A 15508-nucleotide genomic window follows, 5' to 3' on the forward strand; every position below is an offset into this window, starting at 1 on the left:
GTTCCTTATTTATTCTTTCATAAAAACGATAAAGATCCCAATTTAGCCCCTCTCCTTTATTTCTCGTTTTTAGAGTTTCCTCCTGCCTTGTGGAAACGATCAGCTCCAGAGTGCCACTAAGTAACCGCCGTCGCCCTTACCACTACGCCTGCATAGAAGGAAACTGAAGCGAAAGCGACTCGAGGTCCGATGACTTTTGAAGGATTCCCCGCGGGTCCGAAGAATACCATCCGCCAATGCGGTACTCGACGACTTACTAGACTTAAGCGCAAATTTGTTTCGCTGATCCCCCTACCACCCCCCCCCCCCCCTCCCCCGTTCAAGCGAAAGTTGTAAGTCTTGCTCTTCTTTTCCTGTCACCATACGCTTTCTCTCCCCTGTCCTTGATACAACTGCTGCTACAATGATGCGGAAATAAGCCACCCTCTGAATATCTTGACCAAGCATAAGTTTTCGTTAAATAAATCAAATTAGTATTCTGTATTCCTAGTTTTAAGATAGCTATAATTTTTACTCTTTTTGAAGCTCTTGTCCTCCATCTTGTAAATAAAATTGTATCCCTAGTTTTAAGATATCTGTGTAATTTCTCATAAATATTTGTTCCCATTTTGTGTACTAAACTATATTGTTAGTTTTAAGAGAACCGTAAAATATTTCGTAAAATACTCCCCCTCTTGTATATCAAACTGAATCCCTTGTTTTAAAATTTTTCATAAAAAAATCTTTTGGCCCTCTCTTGTATATTGCATCTTATTTCTAGTCTTAAGATAGCTGTAAACTTTCTTTTCTTTTGTAAAAAAAAATATTTCAACATTGTAACCTCCTAGTTTTAAGATATCCAAAATGTAAAAACAAAAGAATTTGGCACCGCCAAGCTAACGCATTTGTGCCTATCAAATAAACGAAATGAATAAAAAAAATCCTCCGCCGAATCCAACTATTCGATCAAATCGAAGAATAACAAAATTAGAGTTATTCTTCAATTTAATATTTGGTTTTAAAAAAAGTTTCGGTCATAACGGCTATATACACATTATGTATCCTCAAGAAGTGGAAAAATCCATCTTCACACGTTTTTAAAGAATGAGCATTCCAATTTAATAAATTTAAATGATTATTTAAAGGCATTGTTAAACTTTAATTTCATTACAATTTTGTCAGCAAATTCCCACCTCGCTTGAATAGCTTCAAAGATGGAGGTAGAATTTAACATAGTAATCATCATAGGTAACATAGAGTCTTGCAAGTATTTTCATTTTTTTCCGTTACGCTACCTAGATCCATTGGACTAAAGAAAGCGTTGGGTGCAAACGAGTTTGTAAGCGTGGTAACGGTAGCCGTTATTTTGGCCTTGTTACCTGCCACTGAAGCATAAGATGGCACACCATTGTGGCAGTGGCATTAATAACCTCATTACGGTTAAAATGAATTAAATAAAGCTCCTGGATAAGTCCAGAGCGTACTGGCGTGTTATCGCAGCTAGCATTTCTCTTTATAAGAATAACTTGTGAAGGAGAAAAGCCAAGTATATATTTCAATTCGTTGGATATTTCATCCAAACTTTGACCTTGTGGTAGCCCTTTCAAGACAACCTTGAATGGTCTATCTATCTTGAAATCATAGTAATTTTATGCTTATTATTCATTTCTTTAGTTTATTCGAATTGGTTATGGGATTTGCGTTTCGACTTTGTCTCATCAGAATCCGTCACTAACTTAGTGACAGGAACAAAACTAGCGCCGGAATGACGCTAGCTCCAAAAACGTACAAAATGCGTGTTTCTGAGCAAACCGCTAGTCCTGCATGAAGTCCCTCAAGAAAAGGAGTACTGATAAGACAATAAGAAGAAAGTCGAAATTTGGTTTGGCTCAGCAAGTACAAATGAGGTTTAAAACAATTTTCTACTTAGTGGAAAAAAAGTTTTCACCTGAATATTTCTCAGTAAGAAAAAATATACATTGATCAGTTGATTCAGTTTATTAATTCTACTGATACAATTCGTTTGATTCATTTGATTAAGTTGGTTCATTCGATTCATTAGATTAATTTACATCATTTGCTCAATTTGCTTCATTTGCTTCATTCACCTCATTTACCACTTTTGCTTCATTTGCTTCATTTACTTCGTTTGCTTCATTTGCTGCATTTACCTTATTTACGTCTCTAACTGTTGTCAGATTGATTGTCAAAGTAAAGTTTACATAAGATCTTGTTATTCGAATGCTTTTTAGTAGAATAATGATCCAAGTAACGAGCTGTCCAGATAAAAAGTGTCCAACCAGCAAAACAGAACTGTATACTGATGATGAGGCCGTAACAATCGAAAGAGAAAGTAAGCAAAGAGAAGCTCAAATTTACATTTTGGACTCATTTTGTTCATTTTATTGATTTGATTGTTTCTATTCATTTTGTTTTGTTTATTGATTTACAACATTTTATGTATTTTATATATTTTATTCATTTGGTTTATTTTATTCATCCTGTTCTTTATATTGGTTTTGTTATTTTATTCGATTTAATAATTTCCTTATATTAATTTTGTTTGATAATTAATTATGTTCAATTTATGCGTTTTGTTTATTTAATACAATCTATTTAATTTCATCATGTTATTCAATTTCCTTATTTTATTTGTTGTATTCGCCTTATCCATTTGATACATTTCATTCGTTTTGTTTGTGAATGTGGTTTGTTTATTTGGTACATTTTAGTCATCCTTTTAACCTTTTCCGTTTTATTCATTTTGTTCATATTATTCACTATTCATTTATTTTATTCATTTTATCCACTTTATGTATGTCACTATTTCATACACTTTATTCAATATAATTACTTTCTTCACTTCATTCATTGTATAATGAATAATTGTCTTTTTTATACATTTGTTTCATTTCATTCTTCTTATTCATCTTATTCATTTTAATCGTTTTGTTAACTAATTTGATTTTATTTGTTTTATTACATTCTTCCTATCTCTAGTTGTGTACGTGTTTCCATTTTTTTAAATGATTAAAGGGCAATATTGTTATTAGCAATGTCTCATTTCACTCTTAGGTGGAGATTTTTGAGGAATAAATTGCGATGTATTTAATGAATAAATTTTCAATTTTACTTTTTGAACGGCGCCGGTGGTTGAGTGGTAAGCGTGACCGTCACTCATTCCAGTTGGCCTGGGTTCAATTCCAGCCGAGGTCGTTGAGATTTTTCTGAGGGGACAAAATCTGTGGTCACGTCTTCCTTCGGAAGGGAAGTAAAGCCGTTGGTCTCCGGTCCATGAGTTGATGGATCGATATCTAGTTCAGATTTCAGATAGTGGAGTCACCTCTCTGGTGTCGGTAAAGAAGAAGTAGAATGCAACTTCTATACTCACTAACAAAAGCTTTTCAAAAGCTATTCACATTTCTCCTTTAAGAACAATAACTTTTACAAAATGCTTATGAAATTTCCTATAACTTGTCTTTTTACTTCTAAGCGATATTGGGGAATCATATAAAAGCTGAAATAAAACAATGAATATATTATTATCATATATATATTCTAACTTTATTTCTAACCCACCTAATGATTTAATTATGCCTTTCTCGTGTAGCCATATAGAAATATATCAAAATACTAAGTAATAAATACCTCGATACAACCAGACCCCATTATAAATCATAGTTGCCGCAAATGAATTCTTGCCGCGGAAACATATTTTGCATTTCAAAGAAACACTGCATAATCTCATTAGCATTCACGGCCAATAAAATTGTATCCCCGTATTTTCGTGTCATCCCCTCGTTCATTCTTTTCTAATGACACACAATTTCTTCATCCAGCAAGCACTTCGTCCTACCTTGTACGTGTCGTATATCGGTTGGAAACAATCTAAAATTTCCGTCAATTTGGTCTTCCACTTTAATTTCCAACATATCGTCATACATGTTGACATATACGAAAAACCGTTAATCAAGTAGATAAAATTACCAGATAAAAGGATAACAAAACGAAAAATCAGCCATATCTAGCAATGTCATCGTCTGTGTCGTTTGAAGAACTGTGATCCAAGATGACGCGGTATTCTGCAAAATTATTCCAAACACGACCACCGTATCCAGTCCAACCTACCCCCATTAGAACCAACCCACCACCTCCATCGCCAGATGAGAATGAACTTCAAAGAAACGCGAAACAAGTCGATAATGGTGTACTAAATACAACACGAGCACGTTCACAATTCTACCGAAATTGTTCCTGCCATCGGTCGGTCATTCACAACGCAACGAGGATAATAAAATGTATGTGTTTGGCTCGGTTTACCGTGAAATTTTTTGCTTTGGAAACCCGGACTCGAACGATTCGAATAAACAAAACAAATGAAAAGCCTTTTTATCGGGGCACCCCCCACTCTGGACAATTCTCCTTTTTCACCAGTGTTCGTCCTTCGATTTTGGCAAGAATATACGAGCTTGGGAGGTCATATCCGAATCCTTATAAAAAAGACAAAGATTCATTGGCGTAAATGGAGGCAGTGATGTGCCACAGCAGTACAGATTTCGGAGGTGGATGTTCTCCCCTAGAACCAGCCTCTGATGTTCAGCTGGTCGCTGTTAGTTCTCTTGGAGTTTCAAGGGCAGATGATGATATTATTGTGACTATTGTTTTGCGGGGCAATTAGTACGATACAGTTTTTGGGCTGCCAACCAGTGCCCGCGAGTATTTAGTACCTTTCCAGTGCTGGGTTGACACCATCTTGGTAAAATGGTGGTGGATTACATCGGCGTTTGGTGTTGCTTTAACTCTCCTGAAGTCTACATTTAGACTACCGCCTGAAGCTCTAAGACTATGAATTTAGGTACGTTGGGCATTTAGTGTAATACGTTACTTCCAAAGAGTTGATTTATACTAGATGTAAAAAGAATTGAAAATTTATTTTTGAAAACAATATTTTATCATCGTTATTCAAAAAGATTTTTGGATTTTGTTTCAAGACATCTGTTGTTTTTAGCACGTTTTAAGGCGCGAGCTACATTAGTCCCTTAGATATTGAACATAGCGGTGGGCAAACGAAAATTCACTATTGACGATATTTACATGTCATAACTGAAGCATTACTGGTGTGCATATTGCCCGTGTTTGCGGCGTTCTACTTTCAGTTCGTGAATGCACTATGCTATAATTACATTTCATGAAAATTAAAATCATAATCAAAATTGCTGATTTAAAATTAAAACGAGATTGTATTTTCGTATTGTCAAGAAAACGACAGTCGCTATTTCTGCTATTCGCTTCCGTAGAATCAAAAGAAGAAACCGGCTCACAGTGTCGCCTAGCCGGACAAAACCTCAAAATTTTATTTTTGATTTTTCATGATTTAACATTTTTCTCTGTTTCTTAACAGGTTGAATAGAGTCTTCTCAAAATATTAAATCCTGAGGACGATAGTTCGATTTTTTACATGACTTCAAAGGTGAAATAGATGATAAATTCCGAGGAAAACTATTTTCAAATCTAAGTTATTCAAATGCATATATCTTTTTAGTTAAGTTTCCGATTTGGGTCAAACTGATTTCATGTGAAAGGTTATTCGCTGGACTTATAGCTGCCATTCAATTTAGTAGATACATGCCTTTCTTCTCGCTCAGACATGAAAAACAAATAATAAATCGAGCAATAGTTTAAAGTTATAATGTTCAAAGTGGCTGTACTTTTTTTTGAAACGGTTCGGAAAGATCGCTTGTTGTTCACGATACTCGAAAATTAGTGTACTTTCCGAAAATGAATATCTTGTTTTGCCCCTTTCTGCCCCGAGGTATGAAAAAAGGTGATTTTTCATGATACGTCTGAAGGAGACGCATGGTAGCCTTTGACTACCCAGGGTTCGCAATATAATTTATAGATGTATCATTATCAACAATTGAAAAAATGTGTGTTCTGCTAAAAAATTTACCGCACCTAATTTTTTGAAAGTGAATTTTTCGAAATAGTGCACTTTATATTTGTAAATGTTGAATTTTCGAACCACCCTAAGTGCCAAAATTTTGAGGAAATAAAAAAACAAAAAATAAACATCAAATATGAATTCAGCGTCACAAAATTACCCTAATGTGAAGTTTTCATCAAATTCGGGCCACTTTTGAGGTTTTGTCCGACTTTTGTATGGAAGGATATCACTGTGCGGCTTTGTCTTTTTTGTTTTGCTTTGTATGTATTTGTTTTCTATTTTTGGTCACCGTTGGTAAATGCTATCGTTTTTTATTGATATTTTTCGGTGATTAAATTAAAAAACTCTTACTGTTGACGTTTCAGCTTACTCGATTATAATATCAGCCATCTTCAGAACTCTTTACAATAAAAATACAAAAAAATAGAATAAATTTTACAGATCACAATTTACGTTAAAAACGATCACGACTTACATTTAACCCCATTCGCCTCTTGCTATCGCTGGGGGAAACAAATTTAAACTAAACCTACAGCGTCGTTGCCAGCGTCGTTGCTCCCTCGTCTCCTGTGAATTGCTGCGTTGATCGTAGCTTGTTGAGAAGTCCATTATACGTGCTAAAGAAGCTAGCTGCGTCACGTATGTATTTAGTATCACCATTCGGCCTAATGACGCTTCGGTCTAATGACCCTTCGGCCTAATGACCATTCGGTCTAATGACCATTCAGCCTAATGACCATTCGGCCAAAAGACCATTCAGCCTAATGACCCTTCGGCCTAATGACCCTTCGGCCTAATGACCCTTCGGCCTAATGACCCTTCGGCCTAATGACCCTTCGGCCTAATGACCCTTCGGCCTAATGACCCTTCGGCCTAATGACCCTTCGGCCTAATGACCCTTCGGCCTAATGACCCTTCGGCCTAATGACCCTTCGGCCTAATGACCCTTCGGCCTAATGACCCTTCGGCCTAATGACCCGTCGGCCTAATGACCCTTCGGCCTAATGACCCTTCGGCCTAATGACCCGTCGGCCTAATGGCCCTTCGGCCTAATGACCCTTCGGCCTAATGACCCTTCGGCCTAATGACCCTTCGGCCTAATGACCCTTCGGCCTAATGACCCGTCGGCCTAATGACCCGTCGGCCTAATGACCCTTCGGCCTAATGACCCTTCGGCCTAATGACCCTTCGGCCTAATGACCCTTCGGCCTAATGACCCTTCGGCCTAATGACCCTTCGGCCTAATGACCCTTCGGCCTAATGACCCTTCGGCCTAATGACCCTTCGGCCTAATGACCCTTCGGCCTAATGACCCTTCGGCCTAATGACCCTCCGGCCTAATGACCCTTCGGCCTAATGACCCTTCGGCCTAATGACCCTTCGGCCTAATGACCCTTCGGCCTAATGACCCTTCGGCCTAATGACCCTTCGGCCTAATGACCCTTCGGCCTAATGACCCTTCGGCCTAATGACCCTTCGGCCTAATGACCCTTCGGCCTAATGACCCTTCGGCCTAATGACCCTTCGGCCTAATGACCCTTCGGCCTAATGACCCTTCGGCCTAATGACCCTTCGGCCTAATGACCCTTCGGCCTAATGACCCTTCGGCCTAATGACCCTTCGGCCTAATGACCCTTCGGCCTAATGACCCTTCGGCCTAATGACCCTTCGGCCTAATGACCCTTCGGCCTAATGACCCTTCGGCCTAATGACCCTTCGGCCTAATGACCCTTCGGCCTAATGACCCTTCGGCCTAATGACCCTTCGGCCTAATGACCCTTCGGCCTAATGACCCTTCGGCCTAATGACCCTTCGGCCTAATGACCCTTCGGCCTAATGACCCTTCGGCCTAATGACCCTTCGGCCTAATGACCCTTCGGCCTAATGACCCTTCGGCCTAATGACCCTTCGGCCTAATGACCCTTCGGCCTAATGACCCTTCGGCCTAATGACCCTTCGGCCTAATGACCCTTCGGCCTAATGACCCTTCGGCCTAATGACCCTTCGGCCTAATGACCCTTCGGCCTAATGACCCTTCGGCCTAATGACCCTTCGGCCTAATGACCCTTCGGCCTAATGACCCTTCGGCCTAATGACCCTTCGGCCTAATGACCCTTCGGCCTAATGACCCTTCGGCCTAATGACCCTTCGGCCTAATGACCCTTCGGCCTAATGACCCTTCGGCCTAATGACCCTTCGGCCTAATGACCCTTCGGCCTAATGACCCTTCGGCCTAATGACCCTTCGGCCTAATGACCCTTCGGCCTAATGACCCTTCGGCCTAATGACCCTTCGGCCTAATGACCCTTCGGCCTAATGACCCTTCGGCCTAATGACCCTTCGGCCTAATGACCCTTCGGCCTAATGACCCTTCGGCCTAATGACCCTTCGGCCTAATGACCCTTCGGCCTAATGACCCTTCGGCCTAATGACCCTTCGGCCTAATGACCCTTCGGCCTAATGACCATTCGGCCTAATTGCCATTCAGCCTAATGACTAAATAACAGTCAGTCTAGAATCTAGATTGTGAACTCTGGACTCTGCACTCTTCACGCTGGATTATAGACACCGGGTTCTGCCCTTGATATTCTATGGACTCTGGACTCTGAACTATGATCTCTCGGGTTTTGATTCTGGACTCTGGAATCCGAACTCTAGACGCTAAACTCTGAAGTCTGGACGTTGAACTCTGGAATCTGCATTCGGGACTCTGGATTCTGTACTCTTGGCTCTCCCCTCGGCTATCTGAATTCTGGGTTCTGGTCTCTGGACTATGGACACTGAATTTGAGATTCTGGACTCTTCACTCTCATCGCTGGATGATTGACTCTTGGCACTGGCCTCGAATTTCTGTACTATGCATTCTGTACTCTGAACCATGGGCTCTGATATCTGGGGTCTTGATCCTTCATTCTGGAATCTAGGCTCTAGCCTCTGGACTCTGAACTTTAGGCTCTACACTCGGGTCTCGGGATTCTGGACCGTGGACTCTCTCCTCGGGACTCGGGATTTAATTTCTGGGCTCTGTGCTTTGGACTCTGAACTCGGGACACTGGGCTCAGTATTTTGGGTTGAGGACTCTGGGTTCTGGATTCTGAACTCTGATCTCAGGATTCTCGTCTCTGGACACTGAGCTCTAGATTCTGGACTTTGAACTGCTGCACTCTTCACGATGTGTTCTGGACTCTGGACTCTCGCCTCGAGATTCTGCATTATGGACTCTGGGCTCTGTGCTCTGGAGTCTGAACTCTTGCTTCAGCAATTTGGGTTAAGTATTTCGGGCTCTGGATTCTGGTCTCATAGCTCTGGACTCTGGCCACAGTAATTTAAGTTTAGGATTCTGGGCTCTGGACTCTGTACCCAGGATTCCCGACTCTGTTCTCTGCACTCTCAACTCTGGACTCTGCCTTCGTAACTCTGGGTTTTGAGCTCTCCACTCGAGATTCTGTGCTGTGGACTCTAGACTGTAGACTGTGGTCTCTGAGTTATGAGCTCTGCGTCTTGATTCTGGACTTTGTACTCTGAACTGTGGACTCTGGAGTCTAAACTCTGGACTATGCACTCTGCACTCGGGATTCTGGATTCCGGACCCTGGGCTCTCTCCTCGGGGCTATGGGCTCTGTTCGCTGGGTTATGAAATCTAAACTCTGTATTATCGAATCTGAATTCTGAGCTGTGGAATCTGGACTCTAAACTCTGGTCTCACTATTTTGGGTTAGGAGCTCTGGACTTTGGGCCCGGGGCTCTGGATTATGTGCTGAGGACTCTGGGCTCAGTATTTTGGGATAAGAACTCTAGACTCTGGTTTCTAGTCCTAGGCTCTGGATTCTAGATTTTGGACTCTGGGCTCTGGCATCTGAGCTCTGAACTCTGGATTCTGAACTCTGCGCTCTGGACTCTGAACTCTGCACTCGGAACTCTGGATTCTGGACTCAGAGCTCTGTGTTTGGAATTCTGGAGTTTGATCACTGCGCTATGGACTCTAGACTCTGCATTCTCGACACTGAACTCTGGGTTCTGGACTATAAAATCGCCTCAGTATTTTGGGTTAATGACTCGCGACTCTGGAGTCTGGTCTCTCTCTTCGGGACTCTGGGCTGTAGAATCTGGAGTCTGGGTTCTCTCCTCGGGATTATGGGTTCGGGTCTCTACATACAGAAAAAAAAATATTGGTAAAAGTAAGAGTGTTCCGCTCTTAGCAAAAAACAACCAACGCCAACTATTAGGTTGAAAGTAAAACTTTTAAATTTATCAAGAATAATAATCAAAGTAAAAGTTTTCCTTTTAAGCAAATGAAGAATAGTACTCAAAACAAAAGTTTTATATTTAAACTAAGAGTATGCGTTGGTTGTTTTTTGCTAAGAGTGAAAAACTCTGGTTTTTTTTTGTAAATCGTCTTTAAATTTTTAAAATCGATTTTTTTTTTCAGTGTAGAAGTCGCTGAAATTTTTTTTTTCAATATTTTTTCCAAAGTTTCACAAATTTTGTAAAAATCACTCCTGCAACATTTTTTTCGTGGATTTGTCATTTTAGACTATAGACATGTGAAAAAAATGGTCAAAAAAATTTGACTCTAGATCATTTTTGGAAAAACAAAGTATGCAAAAGTGGATTTCTGTGACAAAGTCTTCTTGTATAGAAAGTTTCGTTAAAATCTGAGAGGGTGTTGCCAACTCTGAATACGATTTAACGCGAAATTCGTCATTCGGCCTAATGTCCATTCGGGCTAATGTCCATTCGGGCTAATGTCCATTCGGGCTAATGTCCATTCGGGCTAATGTCCATTCGGGCTAATGTCCATTCGGGCTAATGTCCATTCGGGCTAATGTCCATTCGGGCTAATGTCCATTCGGGCTAATGTCCATTCGGGCTAATGTCCATTCGGGCTAATGTCCATTCGGGCTAATGTCCATTCGGGCTAATGTCCATTCGGGCTAATGTCCATTCGGGCTAATGTCCATTCGGGCTAATGTCCATTCGGGCTAATGTCCATTCGGGCTAATGTCCATTAGGGCTAATGACCATTCGGCCTAATGTCCATTCGGGCTAATGTCCATTAGGGCTAATGACCATTCGGCCTAATGTCCATTCAGTCTAATGTCCATTCGCCCTAATGTCCATTCGGCCTAATGCCCTTTTGGCCTAATGTCCATTCGGGCTAATGTCCATTCGGTCTAATGGCCGGTAATACACCTGCTAAATATTTAGAAAATTACAAATATAAAAACAATAATTTAATATTTCATTGCTCCCTACGCAGAAAATTGGATTCAACGATTCTGTGCTTGATGAACATAATACTTAAGTAAGTCCAGGAATTCGCGTTTCGTTTTATTTGTAAAAGCAAGTTTTTTTTACTTTTGAATTCAGTGTCTGTCTATTGTTGGAGGATTCGTCGACTTTTTTGAATTTAAGGCCATTCAGTCGCATTTGATACATATTACATTATCTTGATTTATTACTCTTTTATGGCTATACGATCAAAGAAGGACATGAAATGCTCTCAGAGAAATAACATTTATGTCAGCTTGGTCCCGCTAAAATAAGTCAGCCTGCAACTTGTATACAATGTATGTACTATACATGTCATCGATCATATTCCAAATCCTCGTTCGAATAAAAAACTATCACAAGCAATCTCATCCCAATGAACAACATTATCAGCTAATCAGAGTGTTGCAACCGCCACTACTATGTACGACTTATGTTACTGCAAAGAGTTTCCTTCCAAATGCTCAATTCTGCAATTTCCAAAGGGACCATAAACACATCACACACTCAACAACACACCAATTCAAGTAGGGCAAAGAGCTTCCCCGATTTTACGAACCCAACTTGGATAATGCTCAATCAAGTCACAGTTCCTCCTACCCCGCCCTCACAAGCAGTAGCATTTCTGCAGTCGCCTCCGCCTGGCAGCATAATCACAATGCCTAGTCAGAGTTATATGTACCTTATACGAATACCGGCAGTCCCACTGACGCCCCCATCGTCATTATCATCATCGTCGCCATCATCACCATCATCGTTATTATCCTTTTTAAAGGGCTTAGCACAGTGCAAACGTTCTCGGTCTGCTGTGGTTCTCCACTATGCACACTAAACAGTTTTCGGATGTTTTCAGTTCGTCGTTGTCTCTGGTACTGTAAGCATCAAAACTAACCCCCCCCCCCGTAGGCGGTGTTTGCATCAGGCAGGATACTATGTTGTGAAAATCCCCCCGTGCCCAAACGGGTCGAGATATTTGCCACCCACCGACCTTCAACCAGTTCGTGTGTCCTCGCTCCGACCACGCCGCCGTGCCTCCGTGAGAGGCAGGCCCATCTCGTCATCATCGCCGTCGTCGTCGTCGTCCTCATCGTCAGTGGGTGTTGTAGGCTTTTCGAATCGGTTTATGCCAGCAGTGCCTTTTTCGTCGTCCTCCAGAGTGGTCCTGTCACGGGAGTTCTAGTGCTTTGCCAAACGTCAACAAATCGGTGTGGTCGCGTGTGCAATGTTTGCCTTTTGGATGTGTTCTTGATTTATGGTTCCCGAAATTTGCATCATCCCAGCAGGTGCGCCGAGGGGCTCGTCAGCAACGGAGTAAACAAAAAGTGTAAAGTTTAGAGTGATCCAGCTGTTGAATGCTGCCTCTCTAGGTGAATGGTGATATCATGCTGGACCGACGGACGCCATCGGGAGCTGGGTATTGGGTGCGGATTTCGCGCCTTTAGTGCCTTTAGTTGGTATGAACTTGTACTTGGATGTCGTTAGGACCGGCGAACTGTTGGTTGGAATCGCAGAACGAAAGTACCGTCCTTGTTGCTGCTGTGTAGATTAAGTGCGGCTATGAGAACGAGTTTATGATGCTCCGGTGAACAATTTTCTGGATCGGTGACCAAATAGAGCGATGTTTATGAGGTGGAAGCAAACTTTCTTACACAATTGAGAATTTTTGAATGGTAACGGCTTTGGAATGAAATTTTGGTGTCGTAAGTGTTTGGTACATGACTTGCTCGAAAGAGTTTGATTTTCATTTACCAAAAATGAGTCTATTGGGTTAAGATGAAAACTTATTGGGTGAACAGAGTCTAGACATATAACGAATTTTAAGAGAGCTAATCAGATGCAAAGAAAACAAAATAAAACTATGATCAATCGGTCTCGAGATTCGGCTGATAGTATTCAAGTTTTGAACAGCTCAGTGCCTTCACTTTCTGATCCGCAGTCTAGAGCTTCTGTACTTCCTTCCTGAGACATCACTCGGGACCAATCAATTGCTTTAGACGTTCAAAAAACTTGTGTGACTACTCAGATTTAACTGGTGCCAATTTCGTGGTTCCAAATTAATACCAAGTACTGATGAGATGAATTCAAACCAAAAGTTCCCAATTTCAAGAAAGAGTTAAGACAATTCAACGATATTTTAAATGTCCTAAAACGTTATTGAAACCATAGATTGAAAACCTGTTTTAATCCACCTAGCAGTGTAATTGTGCCTTTCTCATTAATCCAAATTACACGGAAAAAAATTTGTTCCCAAAATCGTGAATAAAATGCCATGAATCCTGGAACAATCACGTTATTACGTTATGAAAACAGGACCATGAACAAAAATCATGTGTTTTATAATTATGTTCAATTTCTTTTCAGTAACGCCCGCATAACTCTTATTTTAGTGGAGCTATTTGTTTTTGTTTTGTGAACTTCAGTCACGGTTTTCGCCAAGTTATTTCTAATGCGATTTTCAGTACGCGAACTAGTTCACAACTTTATGAACATTATTCATAACACCAAAGGTTGACTCATGATGGTTTTCATAGATATAGAAGCCTTAGTTCACAAAATCAAAATATTCTGTATATGTTCTCGTGAACTATTTCGCGAGATTCAAAATTGTATTCATGAATCCATTTAATCCTCGTGAACTAATTCATGATATCTAATTTATTAGGTACGATCCAATGTCCGTGCTTGTGAAATAGTTCACGAAATCATTAAATATAATTCATGTATTCGTGAACTGGTCATGATATCTATTTTTTTTTTATTTCGATTATAGAGGTTTTAACCTTAAGGTAATTCGCCTCTTCGGGTTAGAAAAATCTCTTATGAAAAATTTCTAACCCTATGTGCGGGGTAGGGACTCGAACCCAGGTGCGCTGCGTACAAGGCAATCGATTTACCAATACGCTACGCCCACCCGTCATGATATCTAATATAAGTCACAACTCACGTTCATTTTTGTGAAATACTTCACGAAATCCTTAAATATTATTCGTGAACTGGTTCATGATTCCAAGTACATGATTTACAATCTATTTTGTGTGCTGGTGATATTTAGAAGATATCGCTAATCATTTACAATTTCATGCAACATGATAATGAAATTTTCCCGTGAACTCTTTTACAAAACTTTTTTACAAACGTGGAATCATTTTTATTCCATGCACTGTTTTATGAAATGTCCAGCTGCTCGTGACCATAGTAAAAGACACGAGCATTAGAAATTAAAAAAACTATTAGGAACCTCGAACATCGTTATTCGTTTGATAAGGCTAATGGTGATGTCTGGATAGAAAACGAATACTGCGCTGCGTGCAAATAGTGTGCGTGATACAATTCACAGAACAAGATATCGCGAATCAGTCACATTTTTATGATCCAGTTCATATTGTCACGTTATTCCGAATAAAAAAAAACCTGTTTTAATCCACCTAGCGGTGCAATTGTGCCTTTCTCAATCATGAACACTAGAATGTTTGCGTTGTTTATATTCATTAAAAGCTTTCAAATGCATGTATTATATTTTATTATTATACATGACATGACAAATATTCCAGACAAGAAATCATTATTCGAGTTCTAAAATTTTGCAAAAGAAAAAACAGCCACGGTAATATTGAACTGAAAAATGGTGCGAAATCGAAATCGAAAGTCCCAAAAAGTCGATTTTTATGAAAAAAAATTTTTCGTGATAACATAAAATCTCGACGTTTCATGCATTTTAAAGATGTTTGGCATCAAAAATACGAATTCGATTTCTGAAATTTCATGGGGTCCCCCCTTTGAAAAAAAAATGAGCTCCGGCTTATATGGGAATTTCATATGTGACCGGACGGTTCAGTCTATATTTCCGGAACCATATAAGCGATCCGTGCGTGTTTTTAGACATCTGTAGGGATAATATAGCTATCATTTGGGACTAAGTTTGTGAAAATCGACCCAACCATTTCCGAGAAACTGATATGAGTTTGCTAGTTTTGAAAGATGGCCGCTTTTCTCAGGCCCTTCCAGAACCGTCTATGGTGGTCAATGTAGTCAACGAAAGTTTGTTTGGCCGTTGGTGACCTAGAACTGCAAATAAAAGTTTGAGAGACATTTTAGCGATTTTTTTTACCTTTTTTGCTTTCATCGGAGTATCGGTTTGAATCGCAATTTGCTATGTGATCGCACGCCACAACCTGTAACTCCGGAACCGGAAGTTGGATCGGGATGAAATTAAATAGCCATACCGCAATACCTTTCATTTGAGACCAAGTTTAGTTGAATCGGTCTAGCCATCTCCGAGAAACTGATGTGACTGTTATTCTGAATTTAGATACT

General features: G+C 40.2%; 1 protein-coding gene across 2 annotated transcripts in view; it reads left to right on the forward strand.

The window, feature by feature from the left end:
* Positions 1–15508, forward strand: part of LOC131691630 (probable phospholipid-transporting ATPase IA) — a 256852-nt gene that overhangs the window by 36392 nt on the left and 204952 nt on the right. Inside the window, exon 1 of one of the 2 annotated variants that reach the window (XM_058978168.1) lies at positions 12327–12561. The exons of the other annotated variant lie outside the window; for it this stretch is intronic. The gene's annotated coding sequence lies outside the window, so the exon portion shown is untranslated. Of the gene's footprint in view, positions 1–12326; positions 12562–15508 lie in introns of those variants that run through there. 2 annotated transcript variants of the gene reach the window in all.

The sequence above is a fragment of the Topomyia yanbarensis genome, chromosome 3, assembly GCF_030247195.1.
Source record: "Topomyia yanbarensis strain Yona2022 chromosome 3, ASM3024719v1, whole genome shotgun sequence".
Taxonomy (NCBI): Eukaryota; Metazoa; Arthropoda; class Insecta; order Diptera; family Culicidae; genus Topomyia; species Topomyia yanbarensis.